Below are 22,069 nucleotides of genomic sequence, written 5' to 3' on the forward strand. Positions count from 1 at the left end.
GGCTTGTGGCGCCGTCCTGTTGGAAACACATATTGTCCAAGTCCATATCATCCAATTCGGGCCAAAAATATTCCGTTATCGTTAAGCGGTAGCGATTTCCATTCACAGTAAGAAGCCGGCGTTGATCATTACGGTAGAAATGCAGCCTATAAACCGCTCCAAACCGTAATTTTTTCGGGATGCAATGTACTGCATGTTTTTGCTTATTGACGAATCCATTCAGGCAGAAATGAGCCTCATCGCTAAAGGTGATTTTTCAATGAAAATTCAGATCATTTTCAAGTTGTTGCTCTGCACAATTCACGAACATACGACGATTCTGGTGATCAGTTCTTCCGACAATTTGACCTTCTAAGCCTTGATTTTGTCCAAAATCTTTTCGCAAAATTCGCCACAACGACGTCATAGAGATGTCCAACGCTTGAGAACGACGTGTGAGAGACTGATTCGGGCACTTCTTTGTCTCACTGGCACGGGAACATTTTGTACTGTACCTGCGGATTCAAAATTTTCCACTAGACGCTCAATTGTTGATCTGACCTCACAATTGTGACGACCATAAATTGGACGTAGCGCTCTTAAAGTTGAGGCCAGTGACTCCGAATTTCGGTAGTAAATCTTAATAATTTCGACTCATTATTGAATCGTATATCGTTTCATGATGAAATGGCAAACTTTACTGAAGAGAAATGTTAAAATAACGGGGAAAAATGCGATCGTTTGCTGCCCCTATCGATATAATTTCATAGCGTCCTTATTGAAAACACCGTTATACTATATGTATAGGGTCACCGACGTTTTCATCTGGCTGCTAAAATTCGTCTAAAATATGTAAAACAAAACTTCGGCTCATTGGTGAGCGGTTAAGACAGTTTAATGATGCAACTGCATACTCAACGGATTTATATTTTGTATTTATAAGCTCATAAACTTTTCCAAATTTTTTCCTTGAACATTCAAAGGCCTGTTAAGAGCATTTTGTGGTTCATACGACAAGAGATATCTTTTTACAGTGAGACTTACTGCTGATACCAACTTAATATTATTCAAGTTTTCGATTAGAAGTTTTGATACCTGCCACCTGCAACTCTTTCATATACTAATATGCTCTGCAAGGAAAAACTTTTGCCATCGTTCCACTCCTGAAGTACATTAACTTACCCTACTCAGTTACTATTTTGGTAAACTTTTGGGCTTTAAGAAATACATTTTGGAAAAATAATCTTTATTTTTTAAGTTCCTTAGACAGTTAGTGGTCATTTTATTCTCCCTCTTGACCTTGATTATTTCTGCGTACTTCAGCTTCGAGACAATTACTTATTAAAATTTTCAAGATCCCTTGAAGTAGGCAAAGTTAAGTTAGGTTGTCCGTTGTAATGGCAAATGGATGTTAATTAGTATTACGAGCTGCATTTTACGCTTTTTGCTACTTCATCCAGTCCCTTGAACTGCAATGCTCTTAGTTAGCCAAGCCGAGTTTTGGATAAGGCCTGACATAAGCAAAGCATGAGTCCCAGCGTCGGTCTGATGCCTACTACCATGTATTTTCGGCATGCGTTATCGTTCCTAATGTTCATATGGCTTACATTTGATGCTAGTAAGTTGCGATCTGCGACTAGGCGAACAACTTTCAAGGCCATATGAGTAGTACGCTTGCGTGCTTTCCTTCTGCTTCCACGCATATGATCTTAACGATTCTGTACGCCCTTAATGCATTCCATTTCATCCTGATCCGTCTGTCAGCCCTCGGGTGTTTCAATCACGGGGTCTTGTACATCGTTGTAAAGGTTTAGCCAATACTGCCGATTGGCGTATAAAGTTCAGAGCGCTATTCATCACGTTGCGAATTGTGTCTAGGAACTAGTTTCGATATGTTATCTGCATTAGCTCTCGGTTTGGCTGCTCTTCCTTCAAATTTTGACAGAAGCTTATTTGCTAAAAGTGACCACAGGAGAGGTTTGCGCTAATCTGAGCAATCTAGCATCGTTCCATTCTGCATTAATATTCCTGCAGTTTTTCAGGGATTTTATCCTCGTTATGATGGTGGGTTCTATCGCGGCTCCTTCAGACTATAAATGATTGCACCATTGGAAGCATTATTAAATGCTACGCTCATGTTAAGAAAGATCCTCAGTGCTTACTTTTTACGCTCCAGTTTCTACTTAATTTTAAGGTTAACAAATGAAATGCCATCTCAGTGGATCTCATATAAGCGTGTTGAGCTTTCGAAGTTTGGTTGGTCGAAGGAATCTTGTCCTTAATGTAGGTACCTATAAACTTTTCGAGTGTCTGGAGAAGGTGTAAGTTTTGACTTACTGCTCTATATTTTTTCGAATAAAGGGGACGACTTCGCCCGCCTTTGGTATGAATATGACCTGCGTCTCTCTCCAAAGTATACAAAATTTCCTTGTAAACAAGGAACATAATATATATTTTATGAATAAGATATAACACCGATCTTTAGACGAACGCATGGCAGCATGGGTCGGTTAACTGGTTCTCAGCACAATCAAAAGCTGAGCCATAGAAAGCGCATGTAACAGATTTGCCAAAAATTCCGCCTCCACTTTTGGATGTTCGTTGGGTATTCCTTGCATATATGTAGGTACGTGTGTCGCTGGTCAATATCACGCGGGCAACTAAAAGCACGAACGTGCCACCAAGTAATTGCTGCGGATTTCTAAAGCAATTAGAAGCGCTAATTGCTAAAGAGAATACTCCCAACACTTTTCGCTTGTTTTTATTTCACATTGTTCCAAGTGATCCAGCATAACGGGAAGGGACAGTAAATTTTGAATAGAAGTTTCCATTATGTAAATCAAGTAAATAGAGTAGCGCGAAAATACGTTGAGTAATGAGAAGCTTTTGCTTTGCTTTGTATTTACATATTAATCGCATAAAATCGTGGAATTCATTCAGTCCAAAAGTATTTATTTAAATAGAGATTAATACCAAACTTTTATATTTTGATTATAATATAATTAATATATGAAATGAGAATGGAGACATAGATTGAATTTACTGATTCTACTTGAAGAATACTCCTGTCCTTGATTGGCTCTCAAGAAATGCTAGACGGTTAGAATTTTGAGTATTTAATAAATGAGGAAGAGTAAGCCACAAAAAGCTCGTTCAATTATTCCTAATTCAAAGCCAAAGAAGAGCTGTTAAGCTTATGTCATCACAAATTATGATTTATTAGAGCCTACTTCAATCAAAATCCCACATCTTTGTTGCTTAAATTACTCTTAAAACACCACATGATCTTTGGTAGAAGCCATTATCTCCAGTTCTGTAGCTAGCTCCCAAATCAGTTGGCTAGAAACTAATCATGCTGTGTTCAAACTGATTTTGCAAGAACGTCATGTGATCTATCGACTTTGAGACTACTATGGTCACTAGTGTTGAAGGTACAGCGTCTGGTTCTACTCCCGATATCAAAGAAACCACCAGAAGCACCTTCATCGTACCGACCTTTCTTTACCTTATGCTCGACACAATGGGTAAAGTGTATGCAAATATAATACGAAACCGCTTGGAGTTAGCAATCTAGGAAGCCGGCGGATTATTAGAGATACTATGGTTTTATTCCAAAGATATCTACTATTGATGCTGTACGAGAAGTCGTTGATACTGCAAAATGTGCATTAAGTGGCAAAAGATGGAAAAGTGCCACAAAAAACACAGCAAAGTGGGCACACATAATCAAAACCTTAATGAAATACGTGCCCCTGAATACCTCATAAATAGAGTTACTTTAAAAATAGAAAGCTGATTTATGGTACGCACGAAGGCACCAAAAGCTATTCTATCTCGAGTGGAGTACCCCAAGTCTCAGCATTAGACCCGGTTCTATAATATTTCATGTAAATATGACGGGGTGTTAAGAAGACAGCAACCACAAGACATGAAACTAATAGCATTTGTGACCGTTCTCATCATGGCAGTGGCTAAACAATTAGCCTATCTAAGAAACAAATGCAATGAGTTCTTAAATGCTCTGTGCCAATGGTTCTCTTCAGTGAGTCTAAAACTGGCTGAACACAAAACAGAAGTCTTACTCATAAGCAACGGAAAGGTGGAAGAACGAATAGAGCTCACCATAGGGGAGTGCAAGTTTACCTTACAGCCCCAGCTGAAGTACATGGGAATCATATTAAACTGCAAACTGAAATTTAAAGAACACTTAGCATATACTTCAAGCAAAGCAAACAAAATTTATAATGCCCTATCGAGATTATTGACCAATAAAGACTGCGTGCGTTCCAGCCGGCGATTTTTAATAGCGGAAGCAATGAGTTCCGTAATATTGTATGCAGCACTAGTATGTATGTAGACAATGGATATAAAAGCGTATGCTAAACAAATAATTCCAGCGCATATGCTTTCTGCAACTGGAGTAATAAGTGCTTTCCGGACTATATCAACCGACGCTGCTGAAGTATTAGCCGGTATGCCACCCATTGATATCCAGGGAGATGAACTCGAGCGATTATATCAGCTATCGGCGCCTAAAGTAGTATCGTCGAATATATATAGAGGACATCAACAAGAGCATCAAAATATGGCAGCAGCGTCCTCATCAAAGGTCGCTGAACTTACGAATTTATTCCAAAATATCCACTCGTGGATAGACAACATGGGGATATGGAATAATACAAATACTCAGTGGACATGGATGCTTTAGAAGCTAGCTTAACGGATTCCACATTGACATTATTACCAACTGTTCAACATGTTTCTGAATATGTATTATTTTTTCCCCTCGCTTTTCAAATGCAAGGCAAACTTAAAACCACACTCGGTGGTAGTTTTACGGTCGAAAATTGAGCGACACTTAAGTGTCAATCGACTGAGAAATGGAAAGCTGTTAGCCAGGCGTCTGCTTTCCTAATGAGAAAACTGAGACTTTTTCAACAGATTAGGCGTCTGTCAATCTGCCCAATAGAGAATACTTAAATGTCTTGTCTCTCTCGCAGTAATACATAATCAATGGTTTCGTGGCAGAGTCTTTAGTTGAAAATTGGTTTAAAGTTCCGCACTTCGGCTTTCGATGATTCCCACTACTATAAAAAAGGCATTCGTGTGACCAGTATACATACAATATTTGGTGAACTTAACAAATTTTATCGTGTTGGATTTCACACAATCTCTCCATCGCTGAAAAAATATTCGTGTCGAGAGGTGGATAGATTAATCTTCACTACTCTAATGAGAGTTCTCACATATTGACTGAAAGAACTACATTTTTGAGAACTCTAAACATCGATTTGACGGGTAATCTAACGTCTAGCCCTGACTTGGCAATGAATGCATTTCTTTGAATCCCGTATGTAATAAGTAAAGTAAAAGGTCAACGTTTTTCGACATCTGAAGAGGCGGTGGATGCGTTCAGAACGCTTGTTTGAGAGATACCTCAATCAGAGTGGCAAAAGTTCTTCGTCAGTTGGTCCATATAGGGTTGCATAGATCTTTGAAAAACAATAAAGCGATTGTGCGTGATTGTTGTTGTTATCTAGTCTCGAAATATAAAAAGCAATCCTCGTAGCACACAAATCACCGTCAAACTAATTACTCTTGTGTTAGTGTCACTAATTATAGAAATCTTATATCGTTATATTTAGATATATACTAAACAAAATGATGATATGAAGTGCCGCTCCAAAGCACTTTCGCGTGTAAATAAAGGCCGGAATCAATATATATCAATCACATATGAACATGCAGATATTCACATATGTATATGTATCATTTAGGCAACTTCACTCGTTACTGTTTTTATATTTACCAGCACCGCGGGAGCCCTAAGTATAAATCCGCCATAGCTACCAACAGCAAGGCAATCATACTAACCACTTTAATGGCTCTGCAAATTAACTCAGCACGGCTTAATTCGTTTCGATTCGATGAATGACAGACCGACTGTGACAACGGGGTAAATTGCAGAGGCATCGTAGGCAGGAAATTAAAGGAAATTGCAGAATGACAGCACTATAAGTGAGCATCAAGCGAAAATCAAGTCGCAATGCGCGAGGTGAGGTAACGCGCTACACCCGCTCAGCAGTCGCAGCATTAACTACTCAATACAGTAATTAATCGTAGTGATGTCAAGCCTGTTCCAGTCGTGGCAGATGTCGCAGCTCGCGTGAGACACGTTGGCTGAGAGGCGCATAAATAGGAGTGGAAACGGAAGATGTCTGCTGGTGTGGCTGAGCTCAAACGCCGTTGGCAGTAAGTTGCATAGATTGCGTTTCCGGCTTACTTATCGCGGCATTTCGATGTCTAATCGTTATATTTTCTACGTATACACAGAAGTCAACCGGTATATCGACTTTTGTGGTAGGGTTTCCTTAAGTTAATATTACTTTAAGTTTATCTCTCCAGTGAAAAGCTGAACGGCGTGAGTTTTCCATGGTTATTTAATGAAAATTAGTCGTCAAAGTTGAAAGATCAAAGCAAGTATAAGATCGACTGGATTTGTGAATTTAAATATTATTTCATGTGCAGTCCTTCAGTTCTTTTTTTACGTCATCACTATACATAGCCACAAGAATGATAAGTTTCATTCTCAAAAATATCCATATTGCCACGTACTCAGAACGGAGCATCCGCTACAGACAGACAGGATACACTGAAACTTCCGATAGTCGTATCTCCTTATTTGATTTTCCGAAAATATTCTTCAGTTGACACGCCTCCGTTTTTTTTTATTCAATATAGTTCTCTTCATGGGTCATACACTGATTATATGTAGCGACCTTCCAACTTTTCTATATCATTTTTGTAGTACCATTTGTCTTTTGCTTCAAAATATGAATCAGTTTCGGCGATCACCTCCTCTTTCGACGATAATCTCTTTCTAGCAGGTATTCTTTTGAGATCTGAGAATAGGAAATAGTCGCTAGGAGCCAGGTCTGGAAAATACGGTGGATGCGGAAGCAATTCGAAGCCTGGATTTTTGGCCATCGTTTTCACTGATTTGTGACACCGTGCATTGACTGGTGAAACAGCACTCACTATTTCTCAAATGCGGCCACTTTTCGATGATTTTATCCTACAAATAATCAAATTACGCTATATGATAGTCGCTGTCTCAAGGTAGTCAATAAAAATTATTCAATGTGCATCCCAAATTACAGACGCCATGACCTTATCACCAGACTGTTGCTTTTTCCCAGGCTTCGGAGCGGGTTCATTATGTGCAGTCCTTTCGGATGACTGTCTATTGTTCTTTGGTGTGAAATGGTGGAGCAATGTTTCATCCACTGTCATACTTCGACGCCAGAACTAGGGTTTATTATGTTAGAACATCTCAAAACACTGTTCTGAGTCATTAACTCGTCGTATTTTTGGTCAAAAGGATGTACACATGTCGTGGTCAAATCGCGATGAAGTGGCACAAAACTGTCCAAGCCAGTGTTGACGGTCAGGAAGGTTTGCTCTATGTTGGTCGGCTCCTCTGTGATCAAACTCTCAATTTAAAACTATACTATTAACAATTGGACTGCCCAGAAGCGGCCAGCTTTGGCAAATGTGAGTATAATTGTGTATAACGCTGCTCCATAAACATCGATAGTGCCTCGGTACAAACTACAGAAGGTTCTGATGAATCCACCTTACTGTCCAGACCTTCAAATAAGTGATTACGTACCGCCCTGTTTCCGCTTATGTCACCATCTATGCCGAAGATTTTGTAGCTGAAAAGCCCAACTCAAGTGAAGCCTGTAAAATCGACTGTTCCAGTTTTTTGTCAATAGAGTTGATCGTGTATCCAACATTAGAAAACCGCAGCCAAAAAGCCAACAAGAGAATGAAGCAGTACATATTTGACTAAAATGGTTATTGATACTATGATATATGAACTATTCTAAATAATACCCTCAATTTAATGGAGAAAAATGGAGTTATTTTACAAGTTCTTTTGCATATTTGATCAGAAACCAATTTGAATATAGACGACCTCTATTCAGCAAAATCAGCGACGCTAATAGACCATCGTTCCCACGACAGTCGGGTCTACGTAATTGTAACGGACACGGTTTTTTATCCAGTCAAGGACTGTTAGCTCGACTGAATTCTGCCGCTACAACAACAGACCACCTCGGCGTTGTTCAAGAATATTTTTTTAATGAATTATGTATATAGACCAAATGTTTTGCGATTAATGCTATAGCTGGCTCAGGATCTAGAGTTAAATATTACTGTAGTAATGCTTGAGATCATATCTATAATAGACCTGTCAACATTTTAGAAAAAACGATAGCTAAATATTGTAAAACTTCTGTACTTATAAACTCTTTTTGAAAAAATGTGACACCCTGTCCTACTAAAGTTACGTATACGCCACCGCTCTTCACATACGTACATGCTAAGAAAAACTTGTTTACCCTTAGGAACAACAAACGAAATTGACTTAATTTTTAATGAGTTCGAGAGCACCAAAGGTGCGCTAATGTTCAATGGAATTCAAACTTTCTTTGCATTGAGAAAAAATTACACGAAGAAGAAGCAGAAGAAGGTGAAGAAAAAACACGAATTAGACAAATCGCAGAGTGCAGAGTGTCTTAGCAGATAGAAGCCAACAAACGAGTGATGGCACTGTGTTGGCAGCAAAGTGCTGTAACTTAATATAAAGGCAGCCAAACCGAAGAATGAATAACAATAAAAAGGAGAATGAAAGAAATTAAAATCACAGAAGAGAAGCGTATGTATGCGTTGCATGCAACGCATCAGCTAACAAATGGGGCGGCTGCTGACGCGCAGCGCAATAAATTTCGCACAAACTTTGGGCAGCAGAGGCAGCGCTGCGCACAAACTAGGTACAAACAATAACAAAATCAAAAAAGAACAAAAACAAAAACAACCAAGGCAAAAACCAAAAAAGGAAAAAGATCGGGAACGGGATCGCAGGCGCAAAATATAAGCAGCGGCAGCAGTGTTGCAAGCGAAACCAGTGAAAAACTGCAGACATTGAGGAGATGTTCAGAAGTTCGCGCTGCTACGCCTCTTTTCGATTGCTTGCGGGCCATGTGGGCGTGTCTGTAGAAATGTCTGAGCTATTGCTTGTACAAATATATGTATGACTTGTGTCTGTGTGTGTGCATGTGCCTTGCTCACTTGGCAGCGGCTTAGAAAACTTTCTGGCAGCGCAATGAATAATTAAGAACGGAAACGGAAACGTCCGCTAAAGCCAATAAAGCCAACGCCCAGCTGCTTTTGCGACCAACACGACCAGCCAAGCCACTGGCGTGCATTGCCTTCACCAATTTCATCTTGACGCGCAAAACCTTGTGCAACACAGTTTGTGTGTTGTTTGTTGTTGGCACCAACAAATGATAACAGCCAGCCGAGTCTCAAGTCAGGCCAGGCCGGCAGTTCAAAAGGTGGGGTGGCTGGCTGGAGCGGCGCCCAAAGGGTAGCAAAAGAGCGCCGCAAGTGGCCACAAGTGCAGCCAAAACTGGTCAGAAGGCCAAAAACAAGCAGCAGCAACAGCACCAAAAACAACAACGATAGCAATAGCGATTACAAGAACAGCAGCAACACAAAAGGGCCAACGCCATGCAATCAACTAACTTGGCTGACAAGTCAAGCAAAAAGGCCAGAAATGCTAAGTCGCGCGAACTTTCTGCAACCGCTTTTCATTGTGATTTTGATTTCATTGTTGTCCCCACACACACACACACACACATATATTTAAGTGCTGTTCCTCATGTGTGCGTTTGTCAGTCGCCGGTAAGCATTTGCACAAAGCCTTCTTCGACGGCAAATCAAAAAAGAAGAAGTGCTGGGAACAGCTCGTGCATGTTTGTGGTGTTTTTGTGGCTTTTGGCTGGCAACGAGTTAGATTTTTGTTCGCCTATGAATGTTTAAAAGTCTACAACAACACCAGTAAGTACCACAAAAGCAATCGCATTCTAAGCAACGCCTCGAAACAATATGCTCTGGCAGCGCTGCTGCGTTTATCACCAACTTTCTCACAATAATATTTCGATAATGAGACGCACGAGGGTGCCACAGAAGTTCAGAACGTGCGCCCATTGCCCTGGCTGTGTGGCAAATGGCTGCTTTATTGCATTGCCATTGAAATCAATTGACAGAACGCTGCACGAGGAAAATAAGAGATGCTGCTTTACAGGCTTCAAAACAGCTGCCTCATACTTTTTATAGAGATATTTTTGCGGGCTGCAGTTGAGATGCGCACAGCATTCATTAAGGATCGCTTGGGTCTTTTCGATATTCAATTATCAAAAAAAAAAAAAAACAAAGAAATATTGCTGAAAGGTTCGGCTCTTATTGCAGAACTTTTTTAATTGACAAGATATCTGCATGAAAGTCCTTATGTGTAATTGTTCAAGGCAACCCTACAATGTCAGCTTAAATTACAAAGATCCAACTACTATTACATATGGCTGCCATAAAAACCGATCGATCAAAATGAAGAAAAGGATCCTTTTATACATATTTATGCTAACAGAGATGCACCTGGGAAGTGTATTTGACTTCACAGAAGTTAACGCTACCGGAGGTATTTTAGCCAGTGGCGGATTCAGAGGGGAGAAATGGAGGACATTTCCCCTCCCAAGGGCTGAATGGCTTATTTATAGTTTTACTTCTCTGAAAAATATGAGGTAACCGAAATATAACCCATAAATTTGCTTTTTTATTTCAGAAACAAAATAAATCCTTTTTATACCTTGTTAGGAAAAGCCCATATTAATATCAAAGTAACATGCACAAGATATCCAATTGTAAGACGCTGGAAACAGAACAATGAAAATTGTACACCTAATTTGCAGTCTCGCCGGCAGAACTCTATTTTGTTGTACTTTATCCCTACAAAAAAGGGGAAATGAAAATGAAAACGTGTTGTACGGCTCATCTGCTGAAGCATCACATAAGGACAACCCTTCATCATTTATAGGCTTCTAATGTTGAAGTTAACTTGTCAAAAGACGTAGACAATTATTTGGGACAGAGTACGATCACTTGAAGAAAGTTCTCTTCGAAAATCGCTGGATTCCTCCTGAAGATTACACATTCCCCTTTCTAAGAGAGCTGTGTGTGGTAAAGAAATAAGAAATGAAGAAATTATGTCTCCCGGAAACATTTCCTATCTGCTGTAAAAACAGGGTTATTCTGTAAATATTGTCTCATCTTGAAAGAGGCTATCGAGTTAGTCTTGTTCTTAGCGTATTTGCAACTCAGCCATTGACCAACTTTAAGATATTAGTAGGGACCAAAGACGTTTTAGAACTTCAGCAAACTATACCTATCGTAAGAATGCAATGGCTGTGGGAGAAAATTTTCTGTGGAACTATCACAATCTTCTATGATTGTTAGCGGACACACCCCAACTAATGAAGGGTTATCCCTCACTTTAGTTGCCCTAGGATGAATTGTTCTTGGCAAGAAAGCAGCGTGAAAGGCAGGACGCTGCCGTGCGCAAATTTGAATTTATAATTGGGATTTTATGCGTGTGTAATATTATATCCTTAACACACATTCACTCAGCAGTATTAAACATGATATATGTATGTATATCTGATAGATAGGCTACTGGTAACGTTCCATTTTCACTCCCTTATTCAGGCACGAAAAAGTGGCAGCAGGACTGAAAGTTGACGAAGAAAACTAAGAATCTGCAAAATCCGACAAACAAAACACGAAAATTTCTGCGTGAGAACTTACGAAGAATACTACAGAGTCTCAGTTTTCATTCCTCTGTTGTATACAATCGGCTTAGATTTGAAGACGCCCTTTACTAGAAAAGTACTGTATGAATTTCCACTGAGTTTGCTGCTTCCAGATAAAGTATGAGTTATGAGAAACAAAGGAATGGAAAATTCTATTGACTGCTTGATAAATATCTATATATAAATGGACTTTTGAATAATGACAACCTCGTGCGACGTTTGAAGTTCAAAGGCGAACTTGATCATTGCCTGTGCCGTTGAGAGAAGAAGCAAAAGTCAAAAGGCAACAAGTTTCTAACTGTTGCATTAGAAACATTGAAGAACGGCGATGTTCCATAGAACTATACCCCATAACTCCTGCTTTTCTTCGCATAGTCTTCACACTTGCTGTGATGAATGCGAGCTTTGACCGCTCTTTTTCGCCACTTTGCCGCATGAAAACGTGGCTGAGAACGAATATGCTTCAAGACAGGTTGGCATGACATTGAAGTCACTGCAGAAGAGCATCTCTACAGATTGTTAAAAATTGGCTCACATCACTTTGTTTTGTGAAAATTTTCTATTCAATACACGAACGGACTACAGTATCATACATGCCAATAAAGTATATCACTCGCACGGTTATTCACCTTAATTTTCTGTTTTGAGATGTCAATTTTAGGCAACTCGACTTGTTCAGAATAAGATTTAGAGAAAACTCAAGGCTTTAGAATCCCTTGACTGTAAACTGTGACTGCATTCCCGCTTCTCTGAAGAAGCAAATAAAATTTTGATATTAACCTAAGGTGTGTTTTATATGTGGATCATTTTCATAATTTCTCTAAAAGTATCCCAGTCCAAATCAGTATTTCAGCGTGAAAAATTTAGATTAATGGCTTTAATATAAGAAAAAAATGTTGCCTAAAAATAAAAGAACTTTAACGGTGAATATCTTTTAAATGTTTTTCTTCTCTACTGACGTAGACTCTGCTATAGCCGTGTATAGCTTTTAAATTATTAGGTTTACGAAAATATCATAGGTAAATCATTCAATTTCCTATAAAGTTTATGAAACGTGATTTTTTGTAGTTGGGGGTGAGATTTCAATTTTTTAGCTGATAATAAAACAAAACAAAAAAATTTACTAGAAAGACTTTCTTAGAGCTGTCTAAAAACCTATTCTTCAGAGTAACAAGCGAACAAAAAGTTATCATATTTTTTTTACTCACCCTAATATACAGAAAATTTGTGCCAAAGCACATTTTCAATTTTCTGCTATGAAAGTTTAAAAATTGTTCCACAATATTAAAATATGCCCAAATACCGCAGCAGTCAGCAACTAATTTGTTGCATGACATGGCGTATACGTTACCGCAGCAATAACACGAAATCATGCGCTCGCACAGGGCGTATACGTAACCTGAACGAAGTACGTGAAATAAATGTAATGCCACGCTGCCAAAACGCTAATAACATTGTGCAGTGAGAAGTGTAATGCAATTTTTCTGCTTTAGCGATTCGATGGCTGCGCGTTGGCCTGCAAAACAAAAAATCATGATAACGAAAAACAAAAAACAATAACGCAGAAGCAACAACTACAAACATACCTACAGTGTAAGCCCGCGCTAGCCGCTGGTACGAATTTGGCAGCGACCAAACGTGATTGCATTACGGCGAGCGATCAAACAGATATTATGATTTCAATAAATGTACATATGTATGTATGTGTGTGTATGTGTGTTTATGCTTATTTCTAGCGCATGGAAATTGCTTTTCACATACACACATATGCGAATGCGGTTTTTAATTAAAATTATATGCTTAGCGCTTAGCATCTAAATGCATCAGCGCGCTTCATTGCCGAAGCGTTAAGTTTGTAATGAAATCAAATGCGTAAATAATAATCAAATTTGTTTGTTGTTGTTGTCTTTTTTCTATCTAATAGTCAAAGCGCGTGGGCAAAGTGAAAGTTTTGTAACCGCCGGCTTTTTTTTTACAGCCACTCAAACACATATACACATACATACAGTGTTAGTGGCCGTTGCGGTAAACCCTTGCTGCGTCTTTACCCTTCCAAACGAGCGCCAAAGGGGAGCGTGCAAATTCAATTAAATCACAGAAATCAGCTGCTTTGCCAGTGTGGCAAGTACTGCGTAGGTTTGGGAAAATGCGTAATTTTATTAGCAACGCGCAGTTTGCGCCTCAGTGACGCTGTGCGGCTGGTTTGCTGCGTGCAATTTGTAGTTGTTGTTGTTTTTGTAATTATTTTTAGCTTGTTTTACAAAGCATTTGCGTTTTAATGCTTTGCTTGCAGTTGTTGCAGTCGATTTGTTTGTTGTTGTTGTTGGTGTTAGTTTCGCTGAAGTGTTTGTTGTTGCTGTTGTTGTTGTAATTATATTCGGCTTACTTTACGCGGCATTTTCGTTTGAGCGCTTTCTTTACGGTTATTGAAATCTCTTTGTTGTTGTTGATTTTGTTGTTGCGTTGTGTTGTTGTTTTGTTATAGTATCATCATTATTGCTGTTGTTTTTGTAAGTGATTTAAGTTTAAAAGAGCTTTTTGTAGTGTTCTTTAAACATTTGTTGTTGTTGTTTTTGAATACAAATTTTGACCAGCCTTCTGTTGTTGCAACATTCGTTGGTATTGTTGTGTTACTATCCAGAATTGTATTTTTATATTGTATAATGTTTTGTTGTTGTTGTTATAACATATATTGTTGTTTTTGTTGCATTTTTTGTTTTTTAATATGCTTTGTTCCTGTTGTTCCTGTTGTTGTTTTTTGTTTTGTTGTTTTATTTTTTGTTGCTGCAATATTCGTATTGTTTTTGGGATGGGATCAGAAATAGTTTTTGTTATTGTTTTTGTTTCAATTGTTTCTGCATTTTGTTGAAAATAGAAATAGTTTTTGTTATTGTTGTTATTGTTTTTTTTCAACTGGTTTTGTATTTTGTTGCAACATTTTTAGTGTTGTTGTTGTGCGCTCAGATATAGTTTTAATTATCGTTATTGTTTCAATTATTTTTGTATGTTTTAATATATTTTGTTGTTGTTGTTACTGTTACATCTGTCGCTGTCCCTTGACAGTACATTGCTGCTTTGAATGTACTAACCTTTTGTTGCTGCAACATTTGTTATTGTTGTTGGAGGATTAGTTTTACTAGTTGTTTTTGCTGTTGTTGCTTTCTCGCTCGTTATTTAATATCTATTTTAGCGCATAGCACCCTCTCATCATCAATTGGCAAATCAATGTTGCATGCCACATACAAACGGTATGTATGACACAAACACATGTGTATGTTAGTTACTTGCAACATTTTGCTGCGCAGGCATTAAACGCGGTCATTTCTGCCACATTGCGGCTGTGTTGCATTACCAATGCTACTCTTGCACTCTTATGTAATTTGCTAAATGCAAATTTCGCATTGCCACCAATTACACTCATACCACGGTATCTGTGCATGTATCGTTAGATAGCCTTTAATTAAAACTCACCTGCCACTTGCCACACGCCACTAGCCACACAACACTCCCTTCGCTGGTCTAATTTGATTCAGCATTATCGTGTTACTTGCAACTGCGTTTATTTGTTGCAAATTGTGGAAAATTAATTTGTTGCACATACATATCGTCTGGCAACATAAGAGCGATATACATTTTTTGGGGTAACTTAGTGCATAACCGGAAATAGGTGAAACTGTCGAGTTTCCACTTCAATGAAATCCGCTGTGGGACCATGTTTTTTTTTTAGGATCCATTGGTTGCTCTGGAGACCTCTTTATCAAAACTCAGTAATACTTGCATACTCGGTGGGGCCCAAATATCTGAAGAACCACTACTTTTTCCATAACAGGTAGTACAATTACGCACATATTGGCTCATAACCGAATCTAGGATAAAGGTCAATTGCAAACTTAGCAAGTGTTACTATTCAATAAATGAAGAAAAGGAGTGTGATCTTCGATCAGACTTAAAGTTGAGATAAGCCGGAACATCAGCAAAGAAATGAAATTTTCGAATTTTTAGTTTCCCTGTTCAAAGAAAGATATATTATTCGCATCTTATATGACTAATCTTTATTCCTAGTTTGATGCAATCAAGCTGCTATGTTTCGAAAAACTGTAGCCCTTACTAATATCTGCACAAGAAAGACAGATAACCTTATAACCAGGACTGCTATTTTCACAATAATATCCACAAAAACTCTGATCAGTCAAAGCATAAAATACGGTTACCAGCGGCCTATTCATATTATTTTACCTGTGCAAATAATAAAAACAGGCTTCCCACCTTCATATCCATATTCACTCCTTAAAGTTAGGTTAGATTAATCTGGTAGGCCAATAAGTCACGCATAGAACGGCTTGGTTCTTTGAGGAGTAGTCATCGTTTAGGATACCTGCGCTTGATGAGAATTTTAACAGTCTCTGCGGTCTCACTATGGATACCTACTCCAATGTATGATGCTGTGGGGGCCCCAGATGCTTACACCGTCGTCTCGCCAATACGGGACGAGTGCACAAGAGATGCTCCATTATTTCCCCGGTGTCCTGTTCGAAACATTTCTGGTAGTCATCTCGATCTGACAGCCCCATTCAGTGACCAGTTAGGATTCCGATCATGTTCCCATAATTTCTTGTATCAAATGTTTTCCGATCTTTCCGATCTACCGTTTTGCACATGACTTTTACAGTCTTAGAGCTTGTTCAATGCTGTTTTGATTCATTTCTGAAGTAGATTAATTCCTTATAATAAGAAAAGTATTATGTTATGATCAAATATTGATTTTTATCCTTGGATAATTTGTGGTTTTTCATTTTCTGAAGAAAAAATACTTACATTTAGGCATGAGAAAAATGTCTTGAAAAGTTTTGAACATTATAAAGTCTTCCTGATATTGAATGTAAGCGATTAATATAAGTAGCTACCATTCATTTTTCTCTTGAAAAGCTTACAGTTATTTTATATAACGCTTGGCTTTTTAGACCTGTGATTTTCAAGAATAAATTAAACCATTTATTATTTAAGGTAAAAGCCAAGAATTTTGCTTTATTATAAGGAAAAAAACGATTTCTCATTATGTGACTGAGAGCCCTCATTTTCCACCACCCATTGCAGCACTTCGGGCCGTATGTCAACCATAATATGTCTTCCAAGTCGTCAATAGCCTGGAGCCTATCTGCTAAAACAAGTGACTTCACTTAACCCCACAAGAAAATACAGCACGATCGTGCAGTCCACACCACGAAACGAGACAATGCGCTCACCAAAGATTTTGATTAATAAATTGATTGTTTCGTGGCGTCGCTAGGTCGCTAACTACAACATCCTCCCATTCAGGCACGAAACAGTCAATGACCATGACCGTTTAACATTCTTTATTGGTTGTAACATTATAGCCGGTTAGAGCCAGCAATATGAGCCAATAATTTCCTCTAACTATAGAGAACCAAACGCCGGTTACATCAACATTATCCAATTCAGGCACAAAATTATTAATCATGGCTCAATAGCATTACCCGTTTACTCAAAAATTATCAACACTCCAAATGCGATAGCTTTCTTCATTAACATACGCATTAAATCAAAAATGAGCGTCAGCGCTGAACAAAATTTTCTTTTGAAAACCGAAATTAGTGGAGATCTCGTTTCACGTCAATTCAATTGAACGTGCGTCATAGGATTTTTGGAGCCTGCAAATCAACATCCATAAATCCTTCATTATGAAATGAAAAACCAAACAGAGTACAAATTGAGTAACAGCTTTCAAAAATAACAACTACGAAAAATGTATTGTTTCATTGAAACCAGACCTCTTTAAAAACAATCGTACCATATTTAGGTTGCATTTTATATTTCGGGATTCGAGTACAAAACAAAGTTTAAGCTTCGAAAATCGTTTTATTGCTTTTCAAAATATTCTCCTTTAATAGCTATTCACTTTCACATGTGTTTGAATCATTTATGGAAGCTCATTTGCCAGTCTGCATGAGGTATCTCCAAGACATGCGTTCTGAACGCACCAACCGCCTTTTCAGGTGTCTTAGTTAAATGAAGACTCTTAAAATCGATGTTTTGAGTACTCAAAAATGCAGTGGTTTCAGTCGAAGTGTGAGTATACGCGTTATCTTGGTGAAGAGTGATCCGTCTTCGGCGGTTGGCTTTTCTGATTTCTCGAAAGACAACTGACAAACAAATTGTTGCATATCGCTCAAAATATACTATTCTGCGTTATTTTCGTGACGTGGTTGCAACTTGTCCACTTTTGCTAAAAAAAAATAATTTAAAAAAAACGGGCATCCCTTTGCTTGGAAGTGCTTCATGCGCAAACAACTTTTGTTGAATTTGGCTCAGCTTGAAACACCAAAACAGTCTACTGCAGTTTAGTTTCGGGCTTATAGTCATAAATCCACGATTTATCACCTGTCACGTGGTCATAGACGTATTTCGATGCACCGTTATCGTATTTTGTTAACATTTCACTCGACCAATCGACACAAGCCATTTTTGAGCGACTGACAAATTGTGTGTTTTTCAATGTGAACATTTTTTTTGTACAGTCAAATGTTCTTGTAATATAAAATAGATGCAAATTTTACCAATCTATAGTTGTCTGAATCTCTTAATGGGTCACATGACGATCTTGCAATATCAGTTTTCACACAGCATCAATAGTTTTCAGAACAATAACTAGTTTTAACGCCCTTCACGAAATTCGTCTTGGAGTGATCTACGACCTTTATTGAATTCCCCAAACTATCGAAAAATATTGCTTCTTGATGGAGCATTAACGCCAAATATTTAATTAATATCATCGACGATATTGTTGTTGTAAAGCTAAGTCGAAAGTTGTAAAAAAAATAATCGCGCGAAATTTTTTCCGATTTAATTCCATTTTTTCATCGAGAAGAATATTTTAAGTTACTGTTAATAATACAAAAGCGTTTTTAGTATGTATAATATCAAAAATGTCAAACTTAACGATAAAGTTTGAATTCTCAGATTGCAACACTATGTAATGTTGCCAAGTCCGTAATATTAAAGGCAACCTACGTACATTCTAAACTGAAATTTGGTTACAGCCTGTTTTAGAAAAATACTTGTAATAAAATTAGACCAAGCAATACTTAACAAGCTATTAATACAAAATTTCCTACTTTAAAAAAATTGTGTTTCAAAAAGAAAGTGAGAAGAAATGCAATTTCGCTTAATTTATTATTTATGTATTTGTTAAAATGTTTGATGTTGCGTAGTTATTCACTCATATATTCCACTTTTAAAGTGTTAACCACTCGAATGACTGTCCAACTAAAATATGTAAATTTGAATATCATTGCATAAGCTTAAACATATTTTTGTAAATATTTATTAGAATTTTGGGATTTGTAGAAATTTATTCCAAATGCTATCATTTGCTACAGATATTCCGTTTCATTTATGTGAGTACTGTCAATGCACTTCGGCGAGCCACAACTACGAGCTTAGCACGAGCCCACTTGTAGGCATTTAAAATAGTAGGGTGGGTAAAATCGTAATATATTTTTATACTCTCGCAACAATGTTGCTAACGAGAGTATTATAGTTTTGTTCACATAACGGTTGTTTGTAAGTCCTAAAACTAAAAGAGTCAGGGTCAGGTATATAGGGTTATATATACCAAAGTGATCAGGGTGACGAGTAGAGTCGAAATCCGGATGTCTGTCTGTCCGTCCGTCCGTTTGTCCGTCCGTGCAAGCTGTAACTTGAGTAAAAATTGAGATATCATGATGAAACTTGGTACACATATTCCTTGGCTCCATAAGAAGGTTAAGTTCGAAGATGGGCAAAATCGGCCCACTGCCACGCCCACAAAATGGCGGAAACCGAAAACCTATAAAGTGTCATAACTAAGCCATAAATAACGATATTAAAGTGAAATTTGGCACAAAGGATCGCATTAGGGAGGGGCATATTTGGACGCAATTGTTTTGGAAAAGTGGGTGTGGCCCCGCCCCCTACTAAGTTTTTTGTACATATCTCGGAAACTACTATAGCTATGTCAACCAAAGTCTACAAAATCGTTTTCTTCAGGCATTTCCATATACAGTTCAAAAATGGAAGAAATCGGATAATAACCACGCCCACCTCCCATACAAAGGTTATGTTCAAAATCACTAAAAGTGCGTTAACCGACTAACAAAAAACGTCAGGAACACTAAATTTTACGGAAGAAGTGGCAGAAGGAAGCTGCACCCAGCCTTTTTTTAAAAATTGAAAATGGGCGTGGCGCCGCCCACTTATGGACCAAGAACCATATCTCAGGAGCTACTACACCGATTTCAATGAAAATCGGTACATAATATTTTCTTAACACCCTGATGACATGTACGAAATATGGGTGAAATCGGTTCACAACCACGCCTTCTTCCAATATAAAGCTATTTTGAATTCCATCTGATGTCTTCTCTGTATAATATATAGTACATAAGGAACCAATGATGATAGCGGAATAAAACTTTACAAAAATACGGTATTTGAAAAATATGTAAATGACGTATAATGAAATCTCGATTATCACTTTATCATGCGAAAGTATAAAATGTTCGGTGACACCCGAACTTAGCCCTTCCTTACTTGTTTATAAATATATACTTTGAAATTTCAAAATTGTAGAGAGTGTTTATTATTATTATGCAATAAAGAACTCGGTCGCTTAATACTAATAGAAAGATCCTCCGCTTGATTGATAGATGAGAAATGCACCACGACCTTAGCTGTATTATGCCCTATACGAAATCACAAAGACTCACCTACGCACTGCATATTGATAAAGTCCAATATGCTGCTGGGTTCTAGCGAAGCGATCCTCCGCTTTTCAATTTTCTTTTGTTTTTGGAAAAAAAGTCATATTTGATTATCTACTATTTCAAGAAAGTATCTCTCGTCTCATATACTTATTTGTAAAAATAACTGGAATTCTCAACAAAATTGGCTTCTAGAAAATGTTTCTTAAGCCACATCGATCAAATTTTATCGTAATAATTTTTTTAAGGAGTTATAAAATTCATGAAATTACATCCAAACTTTTCCTAAAACAATTGGGCTCTCATTCCTCATAACTAATAAAAGTAGTTATGAGTTACCAGATTGCAACACTAAACAACTTTTCAGAGTATTAAGTTGAAGAAACCTGGTTTTTGACACACCCTAATATATTTTCTGTAGTATATACACATATGCAATTGCCATGTAAAGTTAAGCGATATTTAATGCTTTGAAAGCTTTAACAATTATTCTCGTGACACACTTGTATGGCAAGGCCAGTATTGAACAAAAAACTGTTGAATATTTAGCTGGTTACTATAAAGCGATACATATTAAAGCACAGCGCATTAGGATAGGACTAGCATGATGGAAAATTATTACATGAAGTCATATATTTGCCACGCCTACAAAACATTGATATAAAAAAGCAAATAGCGGTGATATATTCAAATATATTGACATTTCAAGTGTAATTCAGTATTGGCGTACACGAGCTTAGAAAATTTTTTAAAAGTGGGCGTGGTCACTTTTTAGCATATTTTAATGTATGTAAATATCTTTTGATATATGTATTTAAGCTATCTGCTTCAAACTCGGTGAAAACGTTACATTTAATTTTTCTAAACTCTCGGTGATGTAGATGACCATCGAGTGATATCCACACCCAGCTTATAGAAAAGGGTATTCTTTGGAACAATTAATGCAATGATCCCTTAATGAAAAATACTCGAAACCGAAATAAGATTTAAAGGACTGTATACTGTATACCGAAATGTACAAATGTTAGGCAGTTAGTGCATGCACTTGTGTAGCCAGAATCAGAAAGAACAAGAGAGAGTATCGAAGAATCACCTAGATTCAGAGAGAAATTAAATGAACCACAGAGAAACAAAGAGAGCCATTGAGAACTAGTGAGAAGCAGGTAGATTCGCTGAACATCCACTGAAAACATGCGAGAGAAAAGTTGGTGGAGTTCCGAATAACTGAGAAACAGTGAGAACTCGAGGGAAAATGGCAGAACCTTTGAGTATCAGAGAGAGCCGTAATTTTATTACTCACAAACTAATTGAAGGATTTTAATCAAATTTCGTTTGAATAAATAAAAATAAAATAAAATTAGGGTTGTTATCCTAATACTCTCCATAGAACGTCATTTCGAAGTTAATTAAGTGATTTTTATTTACAATTCTCAAAAGATATTGAAATCAAATCTGGTAAAAATTGGTATGACTGTCTGTGCCAAATTTGATAACAAGATAATCATTAGTGTTTAGTATATGCTTGTTTGTCTGCAGTACATAAAGTGCATTCGGTGATTTTTACGATGAGTGAAATCATTCAACGAAGAAGTTGTGTGTGGAACCAAATTTCTGGTG

The sequence above is a fragment of the Bactrocera tryoni genome, chromosome 1 (assembly GCF_016617805.1).
Source record: "Bactrocera tryoni isolate S06 chromosome 1, CSIRO_BtryS06_freeze2, whole genome shotgun sequence".
Taxonomy (NCBI): Eukaryota; Metazoa; Arthropoda; class Insecta; order Diptera; family Tephritidae; genus Bactrocera; species Bactrocera tryoni.